The sequence below is a fragment of the Herpailurus yagouaroundi genome, unplaced genomic scaffold (assembly GCF_014898765.1).
Source record: "Herpailurus yagouaroundi ecotype Mexico unplaced genomic scaffold, PumYag 201, whole genome shotgun sequence".
Lineage (NCBI taxonomy): Eukaryota > Metazoa > Chordata > Mammalia > Carnivora > Felidae > Herpailurus > Herpailurus yagouaroundi.
In genome coordinates this window covers 3,903,383-3,929,782 of record NW_024412432.1, presented here as the reverse complement: position 1 = coordinate 3,929,782, position 26,400 = coordinate 3,903,383, and the positions used below count along the sequence as shown (strand labels likewise).

At 43.3% G+C, this 26,400-nt stretch overlaps 1 long non-coding RNA gene across 1 annotated transcript; it reads left to right on the top strand.

The window, feature by feature from the left end:
* The first annotated feature begins 1,287 nt into the window (after window positions 1–1,287).
* Window positions 1,288–8,809, top strand: LOC121014193 (uncharacterized). The gene is made up of 4 exons (XR_005783078.1): window positions 1,288–1,428; window positions 1,983–2,122; window positions 2,451–2,751; window positions 8,536–8,809. It is a non-coding gene; the product is annotated as an uncharacterized LOC121014193 (long non-coding RNA).
* Window positions 8,810–26,400: the final 17,591 nt, after the last annotated feature.

The window sequence follows — 26,400 nt, the reverse complement described above, 5'->3', positions numbered from 1 at the left end:
AAAGCAACTTCAAAAGGTCAACGTGAACAAGACTAGATAAGATAGAAGAGCTGCTGTGGAATTAAGTTTGGAATTCGTCCTTTGTGAAAAATTAATTGTAGCTCTTAGAAAAGCCTCCATCTGAATTAATGAAACTGAGAAACAAATTTCGAACAAATCAAAATAAACCAGAAATTCATATCTGCTGCCCTGGACTTTTGGGTGAACTCTGGTCCTATATATTCTCATGGATTTTCTTAGTAAGAAACCTGCGGGGCTGGGGGGAGGGGGGTAGACTAATGGCCTCTTCAGTAGACACCTACATGTCCCCTCTGCAGCCACTGTAAAGAAACGGGACACATCTCTGTCAAATCTCCAGGCCATCCCAGAGAAAGTACACTGTAGAAAAGAAGAAAGGAAGGAAGGGAAGACGGGAAGGAGGGAGTGAGGGAGAGAGAACCATTACCTGAGTGACCCTTCAAATGTTCAAAAATTAGATTTAATGACACTGGGCATTGGGCCAGAAAGCTCCATCGTGTGCCAAAATGTAAACTGCTGAGATTAAAAAGAAAGGGAAAAAGGGACACCTGGGTGGCTCAGTCGGCTAAGTGTCCGGCTTTGGCTCAGGTCATGATCTCATGGTTCAAGAGTTCGAACCCCGCGGCGGGCTCTGTGCTGACCGCTGGGAGCCTGGAGCTTGCTTCGGATTCTGGGTCTCCCTCTCTCTCTCTCTGCCCCTCCCCTGTTCATGCTCTGTCTCTCTCCGTCTCTCAAAAATAAATCAACATTGAAAAATAAATTCAAAAGAAAGGGGGAAAAAAGTTAACATAAACAACTAAACAAACAAACCTATGGTATAAAGGCAAACGTTGGGATGCTTCCAATAAACCCCTTTTAGATCAATTAATGCCATTGTTTATTTAAGCTCCAAATTCCATCACATATGGCAGGCAGGAGTGCTACTCTTCAACTGAAACAGTGCAAAACATAGTCTGGATCCAAGGAAATCGCGCCAGAATCGCTGGCAATGTATCACTCTTTTAAGCCCTGTTTTGCTTTTGTGCTCATGGTAACGTTCGCAGCTGTCGAACGTGGCTTGGGGCTGTCTGACTCCCTCGAGAGAATTTATGTGTTTTTCTACTTCCCTTCCTTATTAGGAGGCAGGAATCTGCGACACCTATTAGAACAAGTATGCATAAAGGGTAATGACCATGCAATTTATTAGTGGTCTGTTCTTCCTCAAATGAGCCCCCGCCTCCCGCTCAGAGAGGGCACGCCCACGGCCGAATGGCCTGTGCCTTCTCGGCAGCAGGTGGGCAAAGCAGCGGGAGTCAAGAAGACCTTGGCTTCTGGGAAAGCAGTTTCTTTCTTCCACACGGAGGCTTAGCAAAGAGACTGGAATATCGCGGTTTGGGTTCCAGGAATGCAAAGTCTTACTAGCTGGCAAAGGTGAATAGGATGGAAGTAAAGAGAAAACATGAGCTCTACAAACTTCATCCTCACAGCCCTGTAGCAGGAGAAAAATTCTCAGATCCCTTTTCTTTTCTTCTTTCTAAAATGGCGTGGGGAGGGGATAGTTTTGCTCTTCGAGGCTTGGGTTAGGGGAACGAGCCTTTCCCATTCAGAGTGCAAGAAGTCTTTGTTTCTTCTGAGTTTCTAGCAAGCAGCCTGCGGGGAAGGGGTGGGGGTGGAGAGGAGGGCAGGGGGAGACCATCTGGGGAGAGACATATCTGAGAAGCTAAGAGTGGGCTCATCTGGGCTGAACCCTCACAAAATCTTCAAACAAGAAGCAAGAAAGAAATGACAGATTCTAATAAAATCTGCATGGTCGGCCCGCAAATGCCAAGCGTCCCTCTGCCCCTGGCAGGCATCATGGTAAGGTTTGGAGTCCAGACAGAAAGTTCTGGAGAACAAAATGCTTGGGGACAAATCCATTTCTGTGAAAATCGCGGGTATGTTCAAGAAAATATAATCCATATGTTTTTGATTGGTTCCCTTTTAAGCTCATCAAAATGTTTCGGCCAGGCATGTCCACCAAGCTTGTTACGTCATTCTTGTTCAAGACAGGAAACCAGTTTTGGCCACGGAAGGTGGATTTGAACCCTGGGAGGCCCAGGTTCCACCTGGAACTCAAAGTCTCAAGGTACGAGTGGGCTCTCACGTGGAAAAATATAATGGGCTCCGCTGTGAAACATCAGGATCGACACCAGGCTCATTTAACTTGCTGAGTTTTTAGGGTGAGGGTAGTTACTGAGGGGAGGCAACGGGGCCCGTGTTCTTCCGAGCTTCTGCGTGTGATCCACGTTGTGAAATGGAGAAAAGTAGGTAAAGGGACTCTGACTAGGATGGCAGGAAAGTGAAAATTTCTCCATGACCAATTATGTCCTTTTTCCTCACCAACTCTCCCTCTTCTCTAACGTCGCCTATGATCCCCTGCCTCAGAGAATCATTCTCGCATCCCTCTTGTGCAGGCCTGGTGCCCCCTAGCAAGCCCTGCTGAATGCTGACCTGTACTGAAATGACATGTGTCGTCGTACACGGAGCATTCCGCATCCGGCTTCGACGCCGGTAACAGCAAGCGGCCCGTGCTGTTAACTTCAAAGAAGAGGCGCTCTGTGCCGAGAAAGTAGAAAGTAGCACTTGGAACGAAAACCCACTGGTACAGATCCGCGAACAGGAAGGTCGACCCGAAACGTTGGAAGATGCGCTAATTGGGTTCCTCTTCTCTCCGGCTGGCTGTTTTCGTTTGGAACATAATAGTGGCGTGAGAAGGTAAAGGAACCTGTTGGGGGGGTGGGGGGAGGGGGCAGGGGTTTAGCCAGAGCGGGGGCGGAAAGAGAGCATTTCATTGTGGTGCTCCAAGTAACTAACTCGGGTCCCCTGACACATTCACCCCGAGCAGCATAAATCTCTCCGTGAGCAGCAAATGAGACCCGTGTTTGGGTTTCTGACTGATTGCTGGCTTACTTTCCCGTTTGGCTCCGTCACTTCAAGTAGGCTAGCCAAAGCTGCTAATTAAAGAGGGAATGATTTATTTCATAAGTTTGCTTCTCCCTTCAGGAAACATAACTCAGCTCCAGGCACAGCGAGTTTACCTCGCCCTATTCAATAAATTACACCCACCTCATTAATACTTCATTAGGAAAAGCTGAAAACCCTGTGGCAGGACCTCAAGGAAGGAAAAGGTTGGCCAGCGCTGACCCAGAAAGCATAGCGGGCCTGATCCGATGGACTTTTGGGTGTGACCGCCCGGCCCAGCATGCCAGCCTGCTTGCTTTGGGAGCACATTCTGTCCTGCACCATGCTCCTTCAGTGAATCCTCCATTCATTTCTTCTTTGTGATGTGGAGGGGGCGGGGGAACTGGTCTTTAACCTTATGGAACTGTCATCATTTTGGTTTCAAAGCCAAAACATTCCGGACGACAAAATCCAGAGATCACTAGTCCTTCCTCAGTGCGTGTTTCTCCATCACTGAACACATCCCCGTGGTTTAACCTTCAGGAGCAAGATCCTTGTTTTGCTTTTGATAAAAGAGAGAGGCCCCAAAACTTATACACAACTGACTTAGCCTTTCCATATATAAATGTTAACTGGAGGAGAGCCAGATCATGCCAGCTCCCCTGGTTCTCTATATATGGCAAATCAGTTCATCGGAGCAAAGCAGAAGCAAATATATGTCCAATGAGAAGTCCAAAATTAATATCCTTAGCTTCTAAGGATTCCGCTAGTATTTGACCTAAGAATTGCATAGGTGAGCCTGCTGTTTCTCAAATTTTAACGTCTACGTGTATCTCCTGCGGGCCTTGCTCAATGGCAGATTCTGCGACATCTGAATTTTGAACCAGGCCCCCAGACGCTACTGTTGCTGCTGGTCTGGGAACCAGTCTCTGGGTAGTAAGGGGCTGGGAAACATCATGAACCTGCTGGAGTTGGCTAATGGATCTGATAGTACTGGGGTGAAAAGTGATAAAAGCTAGGTTGCGGTGAGCATTATTTTCCTCCTCCTCTAAAACCACTGTCTACAGCAGGGGTTGGCAAACACTTTCTCTTAAGTGTCAGTAAGTAATTATTTTCGGCTTGTAGGTTATGTAGCCACAGTTTCGACTACTCACCTCTACCATTGTGGCACAGGAGCAGCCACTGAAGATATGGAAACAAATTGAGATGGCTATGTTCTAATAAAACTTTATTTATAAAAATAAGCTGTGGGCCAGATTTTGCCCATGGGCTGTCGTTTGCTAATTCCTGTTCCAGAACAGTGGCTTCCAAAACTCTCTGATTGTACATCCAGAATAGTACACCTCCCCAATAACGTATGTGTGCTTACAAATTCTGTACACATCCAATCGCACTAATACAAAAATCAAATACAGAAGAAGGAAAATTGATACAGAAACTCTAATCTCTCTTTGTTCGTTCAAGTGGAACATCTTTGCTACACCCCGGGTATATACACTCACCTTAGAAACCGGTCATGTGAATAGGGCACCCAGGTGGCTCAGTCGGTTAAGTGTCCGACTCTGGGTTTCGGTTCAGGTCATAATCTCATGGTTCGGGCGTTCGAGCCCCACGTTGGGCTCTGTGCTTACAGCACGGAGCCTGCTTGGGATTCTGTCTCCCCCTCTGCCCCTCCCCTGTTCGCTCTCTCTTTCTCTCTCAAAAATCAGTAAATAGACATTAAAAATTTTTTTAAAAAGGTGATGTGGAGAATTTTAAAATACATTTTTTCTCTACAAAAATGATCACATTGATAAGAATAGTACTTGGGATTTGGATGGTCTTGGAGTTCTAGAATGTAGAGCAACCATAATAAGATCTGACAGTAACAAAGTAGAGAAAAACACCAAAAAGAATGATTTTATGCAAATCACTGAGGTAACATGGTCACTCTACACCATCTGGGGCTTCTTTAAGAAATGCTGTGTGCCAGGTCCTAAACTAAGCGGTCTAAATGTAACATCTCATTTAATGCTCACACGGCCCTCAGGAGGAAAGGCAATTATTCTTCCATTTCGCAGAAGAGAGAACTGAGGCGTAGTGAGGTTGGCATAAGGGAATGTAGTTAGTTCCTTATTTGGGTGGGTAGTTGAGGTAGAGAAGTCACAACTGCCTAATTACAACACCCTGGCTCTTAACGGGTGCTGTTTATAGCCTCATCAAATCATGATCATTTTCCAAATGTTAGTATTTACTTATTACATGATCACATCATACCCATGGAAAATCCCACTGGTTATGGTGACTGGGTTTAACATACACCCATGCAAATTCCTTCATCTGGCCAGAAGTTGCCCTTGAAGGTCGTGGTAATACTAGGCCTCTGTGCTAAGAAAGTGAGTCAGCTGATCTCAAGTATATTGTTGGTTTCTCTAAAGAGATTGCGAATTGGCGACTACTGGACAACCTGAACAGTCATGTGCTGAAAATCCCTTTCCAGTGAAACCTCGGATGGCGAGCAACTTGTTCTGCGAGTGTTCCGCAAGACGAGCGAACATTTCTAATAAATTTTATCTTGATAAACGAGCGATGTCTCCCAGTATGAGTAGTGCGTGCTGGCGAATGTCACATGATCACAACTGGGCCAACGGTTCTCTCTTCCTCTTGCTCTCTCAGTACCATGACACTCTTGTAATGTATTGTGCAAACCCAAACAGTTTGAGAGTGAAATGCAGTGCTGAGAGTAATGATAAAATTTTGGAGGTATTTACTTTCCTAACAATTTTTAAAAAGCGAATTCTGTCTTGAAAAATTAAAACGATACGTACTCCTAGAGATTAAGTCAAAATTTAAGTCTTTGTATTCATGGTGTGAACTTAAAAAAACAAAATTGTTCTTGGAAATATGTTTATTTACTTTCATCTTAGATATACTGTATCTCAATTTATGTGTCACTAGTGTTTTTCTAAAGATGTTCTTTCAACAGTTTTGGAGATTGGTTAAAGAGTCTTCTTTTTACCCAGACAAGTGGATTTGCATTTCAAATGTGCATTTATGGTGAATTAGTTTGACATTGTTGAAATCGTCAAATATCTCAAATCCATAGATGATCATATTTCTAGGATAGTGTGTGGCTGGGGCAGAGAAGATGGGGAGAGGGTCATGGGTAGGAAATGAGCGTGGAGAGGCAGGCACCATGAGATAATGCAGGATCTAGGAGACCATAAAAGGAGATTGGATTTTAGTCTGAGTGGAAAGCCACTGCAGGGGAATGATACAATACACTTCAGGATGATCACTCTGGTTATGTTATAGAGAATGGTAACCAGGTGGTGGCAAGGGCAAAAAAGCAAGGAAGTCACTGCGGTATTTGAGGCAAAATCCGATGTGGCTAAGACCAGTGTGGTACAATGGAGAGAGGGAGAAATGCTCAGATCTTGGATCTATTTTGAAGGTGGGTTTCGGAGAACTGGCTTGCGGATCAGATGCAGGTAGGAATAGAAAGGAGGTAGACTCCAAATATTTTCCCCCTGAGATTCTGGAACGGATGGTAGCACCATTTGCTGGGATGGGGAAACCAGAGGTGGGAGAAGGATTTGTTAGCTAGTTTGTCGTTTTGTTTTGTGGGAGGAAGAAATCCAGGAAACGGTGTTAGAATCTGGACAATGACAGTGGGGGTGCTGGATAGAGAAGTGACAGGGGTCGCTTATAGATGTGATGTTGATGAAAAGGTAGAGGGAGATGAGGACTTGAGAACAGCGTCCAGGGTCTGCTTGGACATGTGAGTGGATAAGTCACAGCATGAGAGCTTATGGTTTAAACTTCCAAATGTTTAAGTACTCCTTGGATAGCCAGGTGGCAAATATCTAGATGCTTTCTTTGCAAATGAAAATATCTGAAGTTTGAGGGAGATATCTTGATTGACTGGAGAAATTTAAGGAGACCTGGGCCTATAGATGGCAGAAGGGATCATCTGAGAGTTTGCACTCTAAAATGGTGAGAAGGATTGAAACGCTGGGAGAAAGGATGGGGCCTGAGCTTCCAAGCCCTTGGGAGGTAATTTAAGGCCACCTCCGGCCTTATAAAGAGTAAGATGGAGAGAGGGAGAGAGAGAGAGAGAGAGAGAGAGAGGTGAGTGGAGGGAAGGAGGAAGAGATAACTGAGAACAATTGTGTTACATTAAGGCTGGCCTTCAAGCAGAGATGATGAATGACATTGATTTATCAGTACTTCTCAAAGTGTTCTTTGTCCTCCCCCAGAGCTCCCCCAGATTTAGAATCTTTTGGAGCGGGATAGGGAATAGGCAGTTTATATCACTGATGGATACTAGACCTTGTAAATAGCAGTGCCAAAGTTAAGGATGTCAGTGAAGGTCTCAGGTCCTGGGGCAAATTTATTGAGTTGTTCATGTCTTACACATGCTGTGGGCTCGGTGCTGTTGACTCATGGATAGACTTGTTTTTAAATCAGGTCACAAAAGTCCACATCTTAGTCCAGTGAGCCCTGAACTTGTCTAATCATGAGAATCATCTGGGACCCTTGTTAAAAACACACATTTCCCAGCCAATTCCCTAGAAATTCTGATTCAGTGATGTCTGGATCTGTGCATTTAACAAGTTGTTCCCAGGCGACACTCATAATCCAGCAAGGTTGGGAAACATTGCTTTAGTCAAAGTATTTTTTGTCTCATATGTGAAAATCTAGGAGCAGATCAGAAGCAAAGGGCAAACAAACCCCCAGCTGAAGAAGCAAAATAATACCCAAAGTCTTCCAGATGTTTCCCTGTTTATGAAGCGAATTCTGGTTTCATTAGCTGCCTTGCTTTCATTTATGCCTCTGGTTGAGCGAAGCATTGAGATAATAAAGTGCTATGCAGACACAATGATCAGAATTGTTACTTAAATTATCCGATAAATAAATGGACAGACAAAAAGAAGACACAAGAGCAGGAAGGGGAGGAAGAAAAGTAAGAAATTCTAAACTCATTTCATTAAAGAGTAAGTAGAAAGGATCTTGTGAGCTGAACATGATCCCAAAGTTTCTCTGCTCCGTACATTTCCTTCCTCATTCCCATTTGCCAAGTCATTTCTCAACTTTCTTACAGATACATCATTTCCCTAATTTATAATCCCTCACCAAATCACACTGAAACAAAGAGATCTACTAACCTCCCTCAAATCTACACTGTTTTGCTCCAGCCTTCCTCCTCCCCCATGAATATGCATTTGGGAGCTGGTTGATGTACACATCTCCAACCCATATACTCCTAGTTCAGGTAGCAAATGCTCAGCTAACAAGTTTGACTAGCAAGGGAGGCAGCTTTACCTGACTTAATTTGAAGACGAAGCAGAAATTGTTTGAATGGCAAGGAATGTATCCAAAAATTCCTTCTACTCTTTTTAGCTGTGGAGTTCAGATGGTAAGAGTTTGGAGGGCAGGGCTGGAGGGAGCAAGGGATTACCATAATTTATCATCAGTGGAGACTACAGTGATGTGATGTCAAGTGTTGCGCACAAGGTAAATACTTGAGAACGGAGTTGAATTTTTTAGTTGTCAAATATTTCAGAAAATACCAAAATGTTGTTATTTCTAACACATCCCATTTTTTTTTTTTTCTAGCTGCGGCTGAAAACTACCCACTGGATTGTCTTGAACATGGATGTACATGGAAGGGAACCATAGGTATTTGGCAAATCCTGGCTTCAGACACCCTCCGCATCACACTTGCACCAACCACAACACAGAGAGACCCTGCGGCCCTCAACGTCAGCTCTGTTTGAAGAGCGCATTCAGTGGTCTTTCATGCAAGTGAATCATAGGCTTGAAATTCTGTTACGTTTCTCCTTCATCTTCTCCTTTAAAATATTTTTGTCCAAGGGCAACCTGGGTGGCTCGGTCGGTTGAGCGTCCGACTTCGGCTCAGGTCGTGATCTCACGGTTTGTGAGTTCGAGCCCCGCATCGGGCTCTGTGCTGATGGCTCGGGGCCTGGAGCCTGCTCTGGATTCCATGTGTCCTTCTTTCTCTGCTCCTTACCTGCTCACACTCTGTCTCTCTCTCAAAAATAAATAAAGATGTAAAAAATTAAAAATAAATAAATAAAAATAAAAAAATAAAATATCTTTGCCCATTCTCTTTTTCTCATACCGTACTGCTTACCCATGCCCAGCTCTGATGTAAAATATCTTATATTTTTTAAGAAGCAAATAATTGATAAATTCTGTAACATGTATAATGGAGTAATATTCGGTGAGAATGATAGCGCAGATATTTATTTACTGACATGCAAATTATTGAATGCATATTATTTGAAAATAAACTATTTTGAAACAATAATGGATGGATAGTTAACACACACATTCCTATTAAGGATTTTCAAATACATTTGCCTACTGTTAACATTTCACTTATCTAGGTGGTGAGACTGTGGACATTATACATTTACTCTCTTTCCTTTTTAAATTTATGATTCTGAATTTTCTATAATTGCTTACGAAGAAAAATAATGATTTGTATTCAAACGTTAAGAGAACCATTTACCGGAATAAATTTGTACACTGACATCTAGGAAAATAAGGAAAAGCTAATGAGGATGAGGTAGTGAACTTTCTCTGTCCCATCTTTGAATCACGGTGTTACAGGAAAAGTTTAAGAATGCTCAATCTTGATTATATTACTGCCTACACTTTGGGCTGGTCTTAAAGTGCAATTTTGTAAGACATAACCAAAGATGGACAGTGTAAAGTTTTTTTCTGTATAGCTGTCTGTTCAGGAATGAGTAAGTCTATAATTGCTACCTGAACAGTGAACGAAGAGGATAAAGAAATCTAACCCCTGGAGCTGTGATAATGATTAAATAAGAGAATATGTTACAAGGTGCTCTGTAAACAAATGTTAAATCAGGATCTTTCCGTTGCTTACACCTGATGGAGAAGAAAGTAACACATTACATCAGTCCTGCACATTTATCTCAGGACCAAAAAAAAAAAAAAAAGCGTAAATTAGTGTCTTAATGTCTTAATGAGTCTTAAGAGAAAAGCAGTCCTAAGAAAGAGAAAAGAGAATAGACAAACGTACACAGCATTCGCAGGGTAAAAGAGAAAGCTCGGGTCAGAGGGAATCGGACATAGACTCTAGCATCTCTCTCTCCAAACTCTTTGGGTTTTTTCCATAACTCCTCTTTTTAAGCTGACAAGATATTGAAGCATTTAAAGAAAATCATAGTCAAGATTTAAAGGGTAAAACAAAGCAAATGGAAGAACCCTATAGGAATAGGAATGGATATTCATACCTTTCTACCTGTCCATAAGCAGATGGATATAGAGACAGAGAAGGAGAACAGAGATGCCGAGATGAAGTGAGATTATGGATTCCTTTGGCTTCGTCTCCTTTGTAACTTCTAGGTTATTGACGAATTTCCAAGATTTTAAAGAATGTTACGTTGAGCTACGACGATGAGAATTTTTAATTTGAGAAGAGAAATGTCATTATTTTGTATTTCGTTTCTTCATTAAACATTGTGTTGGTCTCCTGAAACTTTTCCCCATGATGAGACAATGAGCCTTGACATCAACCGCTTGATGTCTGCTTCCAGTTTCCAGGGATCCCGTATACACGCCATTGTTGAAACGCCTCCATAAACTACGGGCAAACAGAAACGAATACGGTTAAGTGCAGAATGATTAGCTGATGGAATGACTAAAGAAATTACTCGAGGTATTCTAAAGACATAAATTAATTTAGAGCCACTTCTCTTAAGAGTTAGGGATAGTAGAATATTACAGTATTTGTCTTTACATTAAATTCGGTTTCTACTTTACAAAGCATATGCAAAATCGTCGGTCTAGTGCAGTTATTTTCTGCCATCACTTCAAGATTCTTTCTTCCTCCTTTTTGCACTTTTTGGTCATTCCTGCTACTCTGATGGCAGCAGGAAGCCAGGGGGTTACAAGAACAGTATGTTCCGGAAAGGCAGCTTATGCTGAAGACAGAGTCAGCTGCTGGGGTGAAAGAAGGGGGTAAGGTGAACCCCTTAGTGTTCCCGTGGCAACGTTTCTATTATCCCATTTGTCCTGATAATTTTTCCTCATTTTTTCCTTAATTTTTCATTTTCTTAATTTTTGCATCGCTGAATGGATCTCTGTAGTGTTTATTTCCAGATTCCTCACATCCCCGGGATTTAAGGTATGTCTTTTTGTAGTTACTGCATCTAAATATTTAAGCAATTCTAAAAGCACTTGTCAAATGAACTTCAGAACTTGTAATAGAGGTATCAATAAATGATTTAATAAGGGAGGGAGAAATGTCTCAGGCTCATTATTCCATACCATGAAAATTTCAGCAACTTACCCACTTCTTTAAAAAAAAAAAAAAAAAAAAAAGAATCAATGATGTGTTACAGGTTCAATTGTGTCCCGCAGAGAGATATGTGAAAGTCCTAACTCCCAGGACTCCAGAACGTGAACTGCTTCGGAATGTGGAATCACGCTACTGATATAATTACTTCAGGTAAAATGAAGTCATGAAAGTTGGGTGGGCCCCTAATCCAGTAGGACTGGTGGCCTTGTAAAAAGAACACCATGTGAGGGGCGCCTGGGTGGCTCAGTCGGTTAAGCGGCCGACTTCAGCCAGGTCACGATCTCGTGGTCCGTGAGTTCCAGCCCCGCGTCAGGCTCTGAGCTGATGGCTCAGAGCCTGGAGCCTGTTTCCGATTCTGTGTCTCCCTCTCTCTCTGCCCCTCCCCCGTTCATGCTCTGTCTCTCTCTGTCTCAAAAATAAATAAACGTTAAAAAAAAAATTTAAAAAAAACCACCATGTGAAGACAGAGACACAGGGAGAAGACCATGTGACAACAGAGGCAGAGGTTGGCAGGTGTGGCTGCAAGCCCAGGAACACCAAGAAGTCAGAAGAGGAAGGAAGGGTTCCCCTACATATTGTAGAGGAAACATAGCTCAGACCTCCAGCCTCCAGAACTGTGAGACAGTTGTTTCCTTTTTTTCCAAGGTATTATTATGGTTTTTTTAAATATTTATTTATTTATTTATTTATTTATTTATTTATTTTTTAATTTTTTTTTTCAACGTTTATTTATTTTTGGGACAGAGAGAGACAAAGCATGAACGGGGGACGGGCAGAGAGAGAGGGAGACACAGAATCAGAAACAGGCTCCAGGCTCTGAGCCATCAGCCCAGAGCCCGACGCAGGGCTTGAACTCCCGGACCGCGAGATCGTGACCTGGCTGAAGTCGGACGCTTAACCGACTGCGCCACCCAGGCGCCCCTAAATATTTATTTTTGAGAGAGAGAGAGAGAGAGAAAGTGCAAGCAGGGGAGGGAGACAAAGAGGGTGATGCAGAATCTGAAGCAGAATCTGAATCTGAGCTGTCAGCGCAGAACCTGACATGGGGCTTGAGCTCACCAGCCGTGAGATCATGACCCAGCCGAAGCCTAACGCCTAACCTACTGAGCCACCCACGCGCCCCTGTGTTGTTTTCAATGTAACATATAAGCAAAGGCAAAGAACAATTTGCTGTTTTAAACCTTCCCATTGTTTGTCTACCTGGCATCTTACCCCATGTCCCCCGTCTGGTCTGTCAGCCTTCTAGAACCCTTCCTGGCATTCAGTTTGTAGTGCGTTTAGCAAAATATAGCAGCAAGCAATGCGTTGAGCACACTCCTCTCATGGCACAACATGGGCTCTGAAGATTGGATAGCTGTCCCTTTGGGGCACAGAGAATGAGAACCAGAAGCAAAAGGCACACAGATGACACGTTTTGATCGTCCAGAGAAGAGTTTTGTAGTTTCCTCCTGGTATCAAATCAGTTTTTGAATCAACAGGAATTTCAAGACTCAACTCAACGTTCATAGAATCAGGGAAGAGATGGTTAAGAGCATGAGGTTTGGAAATGAGTTGTGAGTCCTGCATTCCCGGCTGGGTATGGGACATTAGCCAAGTCACCCAACTTCCCTCCATCTGGTTTTGCCATGTGTAGATGGGGATGGACATTTCCCTCACTTAGGACCACCCTGATGATTCCATATGATAATATTTACAAAGCGTTCATGAAGTGCCTGGCCCATGGAAAGCACGAGATACAGGGGACCTGTTATTGCCTGCCATTCCTATTCTGTTAGTGGTGAGGCTGAGGCCCAGCCGACAGCCTAATCTTCTTGCCAACTGAAGAGAACCCAGTTTCTTTCTCCTTTTTCTTAAAAGTTTACTTATTTATTTTGGGGTGGGGGGCAAGCAGAGAGAGAGAGAGGGAAAGAGAATCCCAAGAAGGCTCCGCACTGTCAGCACAGAGCCCCATGTGGGGCTCGATCTCAACAACCGTGAGACCAGGATCTGAGCGGAAATCAAGAGTCAGATGCTCCACTGACTGAGCCCCCCCAGGCCCCCCCAAGAGAATCCAATTTCTAATCGGTCAAGTAGAGTCTGTTCCCCCACAATGTGTTTGGTTTCGTAACGTGCAAAAGCTCACGAATAAAAGGCAGACAGGCAAATCTACCAGGGTGACAAAAAATTCACGTTTGCTCAGACACAGATGTTCCTGAACAAAGGGAGGCCAAAGAAAACCCCCCAAAAGATTAGAGTGATAACCTTGCACAGGAAAGGAAAAGCTCTTAACTTGGCCACGGCACTCATGGAGGGAGCCTTTTTCGGCAATGCTTGAAGAAAATTAAAAACACGTTCCTGCATTCAGGCTTTCCCAAGCTGTGGGCCCCCTGCTCTGTGCCGCTCTTGGCTAGAGATGGGTTGCAGTGACTCTTTCAGCCACCCTAGCAGTGGTCACTTCCACCGGCCTGGTCTCTGTCCCTGCAGCTATGATCGGATCCGATGGCTGCCAACTGTTTGCTCTGCTGGTTTTTTCTTTAACATCTGCCACCAAGAAAGTCCATGACACCTTTACAGGTTCAAAGCGTTGTTTTTGTTACTGCTCCGTATACAGAATTGCACAGACACTGAGTGCTTTACCTCTACTGTCTTTCATAAGCCTGTTATTTTTAGGGCACAATTTTACCCAAGATGGAGGTTTTCAGGAACGCAAAATGTTGCTTATTTCAAAGGCACCTCAAGTGTGGTAGGGCCTAACAGGAGACCCATCGAGGAATTTCTTACCAAAATAACTCCGTCGTGAAACTACGAGGTCCAGCTGAAGATCTTCCATTCGGATCACTCGACAATGGTGGAGGCAAGTCAGAGCAGCAGGAAAGATTTCAGAGAAGTGACAGCAAGAAAGGAGAGGGAAAAGCAGAAAGTATATCCCAGACTGTCTCTTTCAAAAGTAACTGTAAATCCTGAACACATTTTATTCGGTTTTGCAATAGGACACCCCGAGGCATTCTTTCCAGTTGACTTTTTGATTCGAGAGTTTGCGGGTTATTCACAAAGTACAGTGTGTGTGTGTGTGTGTGTGTGTGTGTGTGTGTGTGTGTATCCATAATAACCTTGGTTCAACTAAAAATAAGGTGGGGTCAGCAGTGTCCCCAGGCAGCCCAAGAGGCTGGAGTCACAGGTAGTCATTTAGAGCTGCTTCAAAGGAACCTGACCAGGTCATCGTCCTAGAGAATTATAGCCACTTCAGTGAAGATAAAGTGTAGGGCTTTTGTGGCCTTTGATATTTCTATTGTGTTAAACGGTTATTTTTGATCCAAAGTATATTCAGGATTTACAGTTACTGTTGTCAGAAACTTTCCCCCAAATCTTACCTATTAGAGGATCTGCAAAATGAAACAGAAAGAGATACAGCAGCGTGTCTGAGCTGTGGCCCCGGCCCTTTCATCTGTTTGGAATCTGCTTCCCACAGATACCTGCGTGGCTTGTCGGTGAGGGGCTTAGGGACTGCCTTTCCCCAGGTGCTCCCCATCCTCTTTCTCGATTTGTTTTTCTTCAGCGCGTTACCACTGCTTAACACGCTCTATGTTAACTGTGTTTGTTTATTGCCAGCAATTGATCCAGAAAAAAAAAAAATATTTACAAACTCTGAGGCTATCCCAATGGAACAGTACTAGTTGCCTGTTTGGTTTGTTCCAGGCGGGAAGACACTGCCAGGAAAAAGAGGGACAGAGAGAGAAAAAAAAAATGAGGGAGATAAAGAGAGAGAGCGTGAGGCTGGAGGGAGAGAGAGCAAAGGGGAGAGAGAGAGGAGGAAGAGAGAGAGAGGAGCAGAGATTTTAAAAAAAGAGGTAGAGGGGCGCCTGGGTGGCTCAGTCGGATAAGCGTCCGACTTCGGCTCAGGTCACAATCTCACAGTCCGTGAGTTCAAGCCCCGCGTCGGGCTCTGTGCTGACAGCTCAGAGCCTGGAGCCTGCTTCGGATTCTGTGTCTCCCCCTCTCTCTGACCCTCCCCCATTCATGCTCTGTCTCTCTCTGTCTCAAAAATATATAAAAACATTAAAAAAATTAAAAAAAAAAGAGGTAGAGAAGAAACATAATTGGAGAAAATACTTTTATGTGCAAGCCTTGTTTGGGTCCTTCATTCACATCCTGGAGCCTACCCTGGACCCAAGGTTACATCAAGAATATTCTTAGAAAAAAAAAGGGCGGAAAACATTTCCTTAAAAGCCAGTCTTTGCTTCTCGGGTTCTCAAAAGGTAGCACTTTTCCTGCTGTGGACACTTTAAAATATAATTATGCCAAAGAGTTTAGCACGGTGGGTGACTGGTGGGCCCTACAATGGGAAGTGCTCAAGCTGTGTGACTTTAGACGGAAAAAAAACCCCCACAGTTTTCACAGATCCACTGGGAACAACTTAGGTTAAGAGAGCATCTGAAGAGTTGTCCTTGAAAACACACTTATAGGAAGAAATGAGCTTCTGATATACACAGCAACATGCGTAAATCTCACGTGCACGAGGCCGGGTGAAAGAAGCCAAATACAAAAGGCTGTAGACTGTATGATCTCATCTACCTGACATTTGGGCCAGGTAAGGCTACAGAGACAGAAGACAGACCAGTGATGACCAAAGGCTGGGGGTTGGGGAGGGGGTGAGGACAAAGGAGTATAAGGAACCGTATGCTTTCGTCCGAACTCATCCAACGATACACTAGAAGACCGAATTTTACTAAATGGACATTATATCTCTACAAAGACCTTAAAAAAAGAATTAATAGTGGCAACAACAGAACTAAATATACAAGAACCTGGTAGGAGTGGCAGCCTCTGGGGCAGTGGAGGGAGGAAAGGGGCGAAGGAGGACTGTGAGGTTTATACCCTTCAGTGCTTCTTGGATTTTGCACCCTACGTATATTCTTCTCATTCAAAAAGACCAAAATTGAGCAGCCTGGGTGGCTCAGTCGGTTGGGCGTCCAGCTCTTGATTTCAGCTCGGGTCATGATCTCCTGGTCATGGGATCAAGCCCCACATGGGGCTCCATGCTGAGCGTGGAGTCAGCTTAAGATTCTCTCTCTCCCTCTCTCTGCCCCTCCCCCGCTCCCAGACACATTCTCTCTAAAATAATTAACTAATTAAAAAATTTAAAAATACCAAAATAACAAGAAAAAAGTATACGTGTAAACACTATGCACCATTGATTTTTATTTTAAAAGCAAACATTTCGCAATTCAATACCTCTGAGCTCAGAGTGCATCTGAATGCCATATCACAGGTTTTCATTTCTTAGTGGTACACAAAATGCCGATGTGTTATAAACGGTGTCCTAGGTTTAAAAAATAGACCGTTTTCCAGAACCGATTGGTTGTTCTCTATCAGAAGCTGGGTTGTTAGAACTCTAACAAGTCAGCTAGAAGATCGTGGGAAGAAATTCAATTCAAAACGCCCCTAAAGAAATACTAATGCAAGATATTCACGGAAATAGCAACGGGGAAAAAGCAGAGATAGGTTCTTCTCTTTAGTCTGGAAAAAAGATCTAGGTGCCCAACAATACAAGGGAGTCATGTGGTCTAACACCCCCAAAGTAGTGGGAATTGGACTTTCCTGTCATAGGAGAACAATATTCAGCCCAAATCCTTCATGGGTCAGAAAGGCAGTTTATGTGCAAGAAAATGCGGGAGAACAGACCAGGAAATAACTGGCATGAACCCAGAGTAAATTTACACTGGGACACGTCATTCTGATTTATCAACGGGAAGATTGGAATAAAGCAACTCTTCAAGAGATGCGAGGCCAAGATCCATCAAAGTCAGAGACAAAGACCTTCCTGGGTTTTCATGCAGCTCTAGCTCTAGAGAAGTTTCTGGGTAAGCTCATGTCTGCCAGTACTTTGTCATGAAAGACAGACTAGAATAGGAATTAATCACCAAATACAGTAAGTGGTGTGAGATGAGTGAGCTTGTGGTATTCAACAAGTGATAAGGAAGATAAGAGGAAGAGAGATGTCATGAAGGCAAAAGACAGCGTCTGCGATTAATGATAGAATGTAGGAAAGGTGAACTTTTGAGGTGCAATGTGAGTTTCATATGACAACGCTGTTTGAAAACCCTTCTGAGAACCGGTGAACTAAATTTTTTTTTTATTATTTATTAAAAAAGTTTTTTTTAACGTTTATTTATTTTTGAGAAAGAGACATAGTGGGAACAGGGGAGGGACAGAGAGAAAGGGAGGGACAGAATCCTAAGAAAGCTCCAGGCTCCCAGCTGTCAGCACAGAGCCCGACATGGGGCTCGAACTCCCAAACCATGAGATCATGACCTGAACCGAAGTGGGTCGCTCAACCAACTGAGCCACCCAGGCGCCCCCAAACTAAAATTGGTTTTACCCAACATCTTCTGATGAGCAAATTCTTAAAATGTTGGAGTTCTTTGAAGTCAAGAGAAGGTGAGTGCTGATATTACCCAGACTAGTTGAAAGTTATGGCCCTCTTTTATCAGATGCCCGGGCTGTGGCTGTGAGATTCAAAACTTAGCAAACTTTGGAACCACTGGTACAAGTCCTCACTACCAGAAACTTGCAAAATCAATGGTAGATGTGGGAGGAACTAGGGATCAAGAATGAATTTGGTTAGCACTTGCCCTGGGAGTTGGTGCAGGCTTGGAAGCAGACGGATGCTGCCATTTGTGGGAGTGTGTTGGGCCTTACCCTACAGTTGCTTCTGAGCTTAAAATTACGGCTTTGAATTCGTGAAAGTCCAAACAGAGAGAGCGAATCACCCTGGGTTCTTGATGACCTTGGGGGTGGGGGGGTTGGTGGTGGTGGTGGTGAATCCATCAGTATGAGGATTAATTTGGTGAGGTACCTCTAATCAATGCTGTTCTGCCACAGTCTAGTTAACATGTATCATTAACTCTAGTCAATCTGCTCCTGGATACCAGGCAGTGGCTTATTTTTGGTCTGAACCATAATGCAGGCTATCTGTGGCAGCATCCCGTCGCCAGCACCCTGGAGGGCAGGCATCTATGAACAGGGAGGTAGAGAATCTGAAGCAATTCCACCTGTCTTTGGGGGAGATCAGAGAAGGTCTCACTGAGATCTAACTTTTGAGCTGAAACTTGAAGAATAAGGTTCTGGGAGGTAGAATACATAGAAAACTTGATACTCTAAAGTATAGGCTTAGGAAACTATATTCTAAAACATGAATACGCAATTATGTCTATTAAATTTGAAGTGCACGGAGACATTGTGTGTGCACCTGTGTGCGTGTGCATGTGGGTGTAGGATGTAATTTGTTTAGAACGTAACAATGGCAGAACGAAGGAGAGGGTAGTTGAGGAGACCCTGGACGTTCTTAATGACCATGCAAAGATTGCGGCTTTTTTTCCCCCTCTCCGACTCTTCTCCCTTGGCAGCCAAGTAGCCTCGTCAAAATTTTGCTGATGTTGTGTGAGATAGAACACCACCTGACTGCTTGTTCAAAGGTGATTTAACTGATAATCTAAGTTGAAAAGTAAAAACTTGTTTGTATCTATGATTACAAGGGCGAAGACTCAGACACACAGCGTAAAAAACACGTTGAGTAAGACAATGTCATTATTGATGTGGGCCAAGTCCTAACTGTGGCCACATTCTAAATTCCCCTGTTTCTCTCTCCCACGTTAATTGAAATGAAGTGATTCACCGACCATCAAAAGGATTCACAGGCTTTAAAAAGTTGAGCCATTTATTAAGGCTTCTCTGTATTAACTTTAAATTGATTTTTTAAATCTTAGTGGACTCTTAGGCTTTCAAGTATGAAGCAAAGAGGATCAACATTTCCTTTAAAAGAGAACTCTCAAAATTAGAACTGGTTTAATTCCAACATCCTTGATAAATAAACAGAGCTAGAGATGAAGAAATACCAATTTTAGTGGATGTGGGAAAGAAAAAGTTAATAGCTTGATTTGATTGGGGAGTATGTATGTATGTATGTATTCAATTTTTTAAAGTAATCTCTACACCCAATGTGGGGCTCAAACTCAGAACCTTGAGATCAAGAGTCGCAGTCTAGATTAACTAAGTCAGCCAGGAGCCCCCTAATTTGCTTACTTTAATCTTGTATTCCTACCAAGACAACAAGCCTGTGTGAAACCAGTTCTCAGTACTAGACTCTTCCATTTGAGGTTGTTCTAATTTCGTGGCGCTGTCCTGTGAAGTTTGGCTGTGATATTTTCTGTTAAAATGCTGTGTTTACGGCATGATACAAAATAGCAACTCAATAAATGCTCATATCATCAAAATTTGCAAACCAACATAATGCTCACCATGCAGATTTGAGGCTCACCATCTGAGCATTACCACAGACCTGTAAGTAGAATCACTCTCATTTTACCGATGAAGAAACTGGGTCTCAAGTTTAAGTTAATTCCCAATTATCGTGATATGGCAACGCATGTTCCTCCTTCATAAGAAGACTTAGGTGCTAAATCGTACCAGCTGCTGCTCTGTTTGCTTGTTTTGACACATAGGTCTCCAAAATGTGTTTCCTTTTTTAAAAATTTTTTTTTAACATTTATTTATTTTTGAGAGAGAGAGAGAGATAGAGCACAAGCAGGGGAGGAGCAGAGAGAGAGGGAGACACAGAATCCAAAGCAGGCTCCAGGCTCCGAGCTGCCAGCACAGAGCCCAACGCGGGGCTGGAACTCATGGACTGTGAGATCATGACCTGAGCTGAAGTCGGCCGCTCAACCAACTGAGCCACCCAGGCGCTCCTCGAAAATGTGTTTCCTAAAAAATCTGTTTACTGTCTCCCCCATTAACCTGAGAGTCCTGGAGGGAAGGGACAGTGTCTGCCTTGTTCGTGGCTCCACGCCCAAAGCCTAGGACAGCAGAAGGTTCTCAATATCTGTTGATACTGAGTGAATCACAAAACATCCTTTTAAATCAGTGTGTCCTTTCCCCAGATACTCCAGTGTTTCTTACTATTTAGAGATTTAACATTAATCAAATGGGCCCTTAGACGTAGGTACCCGTGAGCAGGTTTTATCGCTAAAGGAAAACAATGGGACTGAAGGTTTGGATAGTTTTATTTGTTCTTCACACAGCAGAAATAAGCAAATTAATTCTAAAGTCACCGTGAGGCCTGAGTTTGCATGGAGGTGTACTTGTGACGGTAATACTGGGCTCACACGTGTAGCTACAGCCAGGCTTGTAGGAAGAGTGGATCTAAAAGTGTCAGTTCCATGCCACTTGTCTCAAGATTGCTGGGTGGCCCTCGCCATCCTCTTTTAACCATCCCTGTGACCTGATCGCTCGAAAGAGGAAAACTAAACAAGGAGTAAGAGCTTTCTGTGTTTGAATATGAGAACGATCGCAAGGCAATCATGCATTCAGAAGTTGTAGGAAGAGATTCTATCTCATGCATACATTTAAGAAAACAGAAGCCTGGAGTAATTTCCTCTTAGAAATGATCTGGAGGCCTTTTGTTTTCAGTGAAATCTCCAGTCACAGTTGGGGATGAATTTAGCAAAAAAATAACATAAAGATTTTTCTTTCTCAATCTCAGCCTTACTTTCTGAAATGGTCTTTCAAGGGGCCAGAAAACAACTTTGATTTTTCGAAGACAGAAAGAAAAGAAACACAGCAGGACTTGTGTTTTGAGATCTAGGGGCAAGTTGAATGCCTTACGGCTGAGTCTTGCAAAACACAGAGCAGCAAATCATGGTGGGCTTAAAATTACACTAACTTTGCCCTTGATTCCACTTGGGTTGATACATTTAACTTAGTGTTTAGCCATCAGGGCAAGGGAATTTAACCTCTTAATGTTCTCACACCTATGCGCCATGACCTGTATGTGAGGAGAATCATTCACCAATTAATCTGTGTCTAAATGCAATGCTCGCCCTTCCTTCCAGCAGTCACCTACCTGCCTTCACTAGCACAAGATAATGCACATTATTCCCTTGCCACATGCCGCGGACTGGCTAAGCGATTTACCAGCACTAGCTCACAACACGCTTCCAACTTTTCTCTTTTATGACCTCGATTTCACATATGAGAAACTGAGGCCAAGAGAGAGTAAGTGATTTCCCCCAAAATCACCCACTTAAAAAGTAGCAGAGCAGGAATTCCAGTGTGTTTAGTTCTAGAACTTGGGTATATAATCCCCATTTTGCCCTGTCCTACCTCTGTAGGCATGTGCTTCTTAGACATGGGGCCCTTTCTGGTGGCTGCTGCATTAGGACGTTGTGGAGAGACAAGTCCATAGTTAATTATGTCCTTTAAAAACTGCCTTTTTGATGATGACCTTAAAGCATTACTTTTGTTGGCTCACCATTTCTTTTTTTAAAAATTTTTTTAATGTTTATTTATTTTTGAGAGAGAGAAAGACAGACAGACAGTGTACAAGTGGGGGAGGGATAGAGAAAGAGGGAGGCACAGAATCCGAAACAGGCTCCAGGCTCTGAGCTGTCAGCAGAGCCCGACGTGGGGCTCGAACTCACGAACCCTGAGATCATGACCTGAGCGGAAGTCAGACACTCAACTGACTGAGCCACCCAGGCACCCCTTAAAAAAATTTTTTTTTCAATGATTGTTTATTTTTGAGAGGGCTCACCATCATTTCTAACTAATGAAACATGATCACCCCACATGTGTCCTGGCTCATCAGAAGGGCAAAACTTACAGGACAAAATAAATAAGCCCAAACTTACAAGATACCAGCCAGTTTGCCTTGTAAGAAAAGTAGGCTGTGGGCACAGCCATCCTAGATCAGGCTGACGGTGGAATTTTGCTCTGTTCACTTGAGAAGCAAAACATCCAACGTTCTGATACCAGCTCTATAACTTTGGGCAAGGCACTTAACTCTCGGGAGCCTCAATTTCTTCATACACACAATGGGGAAATACACCTGCTCTCCTTATTTTCCCGAGTTATCGTGACGGGAAAGAAATTGGGCAACAGCAGACACCAAAGCCCTAGATCAGTGTATTCATTCGCTCAGTGATTCATCCGACAGACGTGCATTGGGTGCTTACCCTGTGCTTGCACCTTACTAGGTCTTGGGGCTACAAAGTCTTCCCTCTGGGGGAAGAAGATTCTGGACTAAAATTCCGTTTGCCTCATTGGTGGTTAATAGCGTGCACTTCGTTGGATTTCTTTTTGGGGGACTAAGCAAGATTAAACAGAATTGAATATTTGAAGAAGTTCTGGATCATCTTATATTTAGCCACAGAATGCAGGGAAACAAAACAGAAAACTAAACAGCCAAAAATGGATCAATGGAGCCCAACTTCGATACAGAGCATCAAGGGAAATCCCAGGTATGTAAATGGTGGCAGTTTCCATGAGAGTTGTACCACAGCTCCATGTGCAGCAGGAGGAAAACACGCCCCGTGTGAGCTCTCTGTCCTGCATGGTCCAGCCAGCTCTGCCTCCGTGCATGACCTACTCAGATCGGCGATGAGCCAGCTGACAGCATGCCTGGTATTCACCAAGTAGTGGAGGTTCAGGAGGGCTCCGTGTAGGAGGTGGCTTCTGCCACCCTCAGCCCTTCTTCAACCCTTTTATTTCCTCCCATTTGGTTGCAAGCCTTTTCATATGTGAAATGAATTTTCAGACTTCTGTGCAGTCCTTAGGAGAGTCCCTACCTTAAGGAAATAACCATCACCATAAGCATGGCTATTGGCCACCGTAACCGGGAACAGAATGGGCCTCACGGATCTCTGGTCATGAAGTTGCACAGAACCCTGCCCTCAGAAGGGGTGCTCTTAGAATTTAGTATTCTGTCCTTGCCGTCTTGCAACTCTTAGCAATATGATCTTGACTGTGTGTGTTGTAAATGAAACCTGATGGACCACGAGTGGAGCATGCCTTGGGTCTTGCAAGGTTGGTTCATACATGGTCTAGTGTCCCACTGTCTCTTTGGGACATGTTCCTGGCCTTCCTTCTCCATCCTCTGGATCCCTAGGTCCTGCCCAACCTCCTCCTTCTCCTGATCCCAACCAGCGAGTGCCTCTGCCAGGCCCTAGGCACAAACATAGGGATGGCTGGGATGTTGCAGGATGGCCTGGAGAGAGGGCCCAAGGAAAAGGCAGGGAAAAACTCTGTAGCCATGGGGCTTAGTGTGGTCAGGTGCCCCAAGGGGCACAGCATCAAGTAGGAAACATAAACCATCACGGCAGATGGAGAAAAACTGTGGAAGAAGAGAAAAGACTTCTGTTTCAGTATATTTCACAGCATTCTTCTCTGCTTTGGGAATAGGACCCCACAACTTTATCTCCTACTGGGCCTGCAGACTATGCAGTGACCCTGACTGGAAAGCTCAAAATTCCAGAATGGTAAAGACCTGACTCACCTTTTAATGCTCATAGGTTAAAAGAAAAACAAAACAAAATGCTGATAAAAAAAGAACCCATCTCTCCAGTGAAAGGGGAGGGAAAACAGAGGGGAAGTTACATTTACTGAGTGCCCTTTTCCAGCGGGATGGAGGCTGGCCTATTAGCAACACCATCCATCAAATCCCCGTAGAGAATTTGTTTTGTTGGGGTGGGCAGTGGGACAGAGGAGTGACTAGCTCCATTTTAAGGGTGAGCAAAGGGCCTGACCCATGTCTAGGGTACCAATTTGGGCTGGTGGGCACGAAAGTCCACGGCCCCCTTTGTTTCTCTGATTCTGAGCCTTTGTAAAAGGAGAAAAATGCTGTAGACCACCTAAAATCAATTTTACTATAATATCACTTAAATATGTAAGAACCTAGACCGAAATATTACCACCTTAGGCTTGTGGCTCTTATGGAATTGTAAAATTGAAATACGTTCTCAGGTTAAATAGAAATGACACTACAAAGTCAACTTCTAATAATATTGTAAATTCAAATTAACAATGATAATGTAATAGATGGTGTTTTGCTCAAGTTAAATCAAATTAGTGCAACTAATTTGATTTTAATTAATATTGAATTTAATTGCTCAAAAATGTAAGTCATGGCTTGCTCTGTATTTAAGGTTTTTGAATTTTGATTTTATTTTTTTTATTTTATTAAAAAAAATTTTTTTTAATGTTTATTTATTTTTGAGACAGAGAGAGACAGAGCATGAACGAGGGATGTCAGAGAGAGAGGGAGACACAGAATCTGAAGCAGGCTCCAGGCTCTGAGCTGTCAGCACAGAGCCCGACGCGGGGCTCGAACTCACAGACTGTGAGATCATGACCTGAGCCGAAGTCGGCCGCTTAACTGACTGAGCCACCCAGGCGCCCCATGAATTTTGATTTTAATATGCGTATGTGATGAATTCTTGAACACAGAGGACATACTATAAAATGATGCTAATTAATTTCAAGGTACTTTCATTATTTGGTTTTATGTTATTTTTTATGATTATTATCACTATATTTCCAATTGAGGGTTATCAGATCTCCGGCTTAAAATCATTTTTGATGGTGGGTTGCTGGGTCACTTTATAAAATTGTGCTGTTTATTTGAAGGTTAATTTTAGCACGACAACATCAGCAAATCTGCTCTTAATGGGTATGTAAGCCAGTTATTTCTGGACTCGGGATTAGAACACATATTTATGGTACATTTACTGCTATACTTTCTGCTAATTAAATGTTGTGAATAGTGGAATATACAGGGCAGTGGCTACTGACCCACTGGTATGGAGGTGATATTTCAGTATTTTTAACGCATGGACCAACTCAATGTCAGCCCTGTCTATCACAGAAACTTATTCTGCCATTGACCATGGCCTTTTCCAAGCACTGCTCACCAATGAAGGCATGTACATATATGTGTGCTTCTGTGCCTGTAGTGTGTGAGTGTGTGTGTTGAGAGCATATTTATAGATCTGTACCTGCTTACATGTATGTACTTGCGAGTACGTGTCAGGAAATTTCTGGGCCTGGAGGCAAAATATCAAGACTCATCTTCCACCCTTACTAGTTCAAATGTTGTGCACATAACAAGTACTCAAAAATGGTGCCTAATTATCCGTTGCCGGATGCTCTCAAGCGTTATTATTATTATTATTATTGTTATTGTTATTTGCGGTAGCAGTAGTTGCAGTAGGAGTCTTGAATTCCCTACTGCAGGCCAGTAGAGGATACCATCCCCTAGTTAGATTATCTCAGGCTGGCAAAATAATTTACATATTTATTATTTGTTTTTCTGTTTTAACCACTAGTGCTTCCCATGAGTAAGAATCCGTTCAAAGCATCTCAGAATACAAATCACTTAATAGTTGTTTTGGGTTGTGTTTCTCTATGATTAGGATTTGGGGGAAGCAGTTTGTTCCCCTAAACAACTAGGTGGCAGTGGCCTTACGGCAGTTTCATGAGTGGTTACTGACGTGGGCAGTTGGGATCAATGCTGTTGGGGTCCTCTGAGAGAGGATGGAGAGCAGGCGCCCCAGGGCTATCCTTCTCTTCCCACAGAGGCAAGGAAGCCAGAACATTTATTACCCACCCCTTCCTTCATGGGTTAGAGGGACTGCTCTGAGGGACCCTTAACTCCATGGTATTTCTGGCCTGCCTCACACTAGTGGAACATAACTTGATGCCAAAAAGCCTCTGCACAGGTGACGACAATAAGAAGACATTGGCATTCACAGGAAGGCATGCCACGGGGGCTTAAGGGGACAGCCAGCATCTGCTACAACAGTTACAGCAACACTGTAACTTACAGCAACACATCCGGCAGGTGAGGAATCAGAGGCTCGGGAGGTGACCTTGTCTAAGTTCAGAGGGATGGAGTGCAGGAGCCAGGGATTCTAACCCGGCTGTCTGGTCACAGAGTCTGTACATTTAATCAGTGTGATTATAATCAAAATGCGTTTTATCCCTCTGCATATTTTCCCCTAACATACACTTCAAAACACAAGCAGGTCTTACCTATGCATACTTTCTAACTCGATGAAGGAAAAATTCTTTGGTAAGAACATGATCTTTCCTTCTCTATCACCTCTGAACAAATATTCTGAATGTGCTTCTTCTTCTTGCATGACCCGCCAGGATAAAGTCTGAAACTTTTCTATCAAGATTGAATTGGTGCAGCCACTGTGAAAAACATTATGGACTTTCCTCAAGAAATTAAAAATGGAATTACCGTATGATCCAGTAATTCTACTACTGGGTATTTATCCAAAGACAACAAAACCACTAATTTGAAAAGATATACG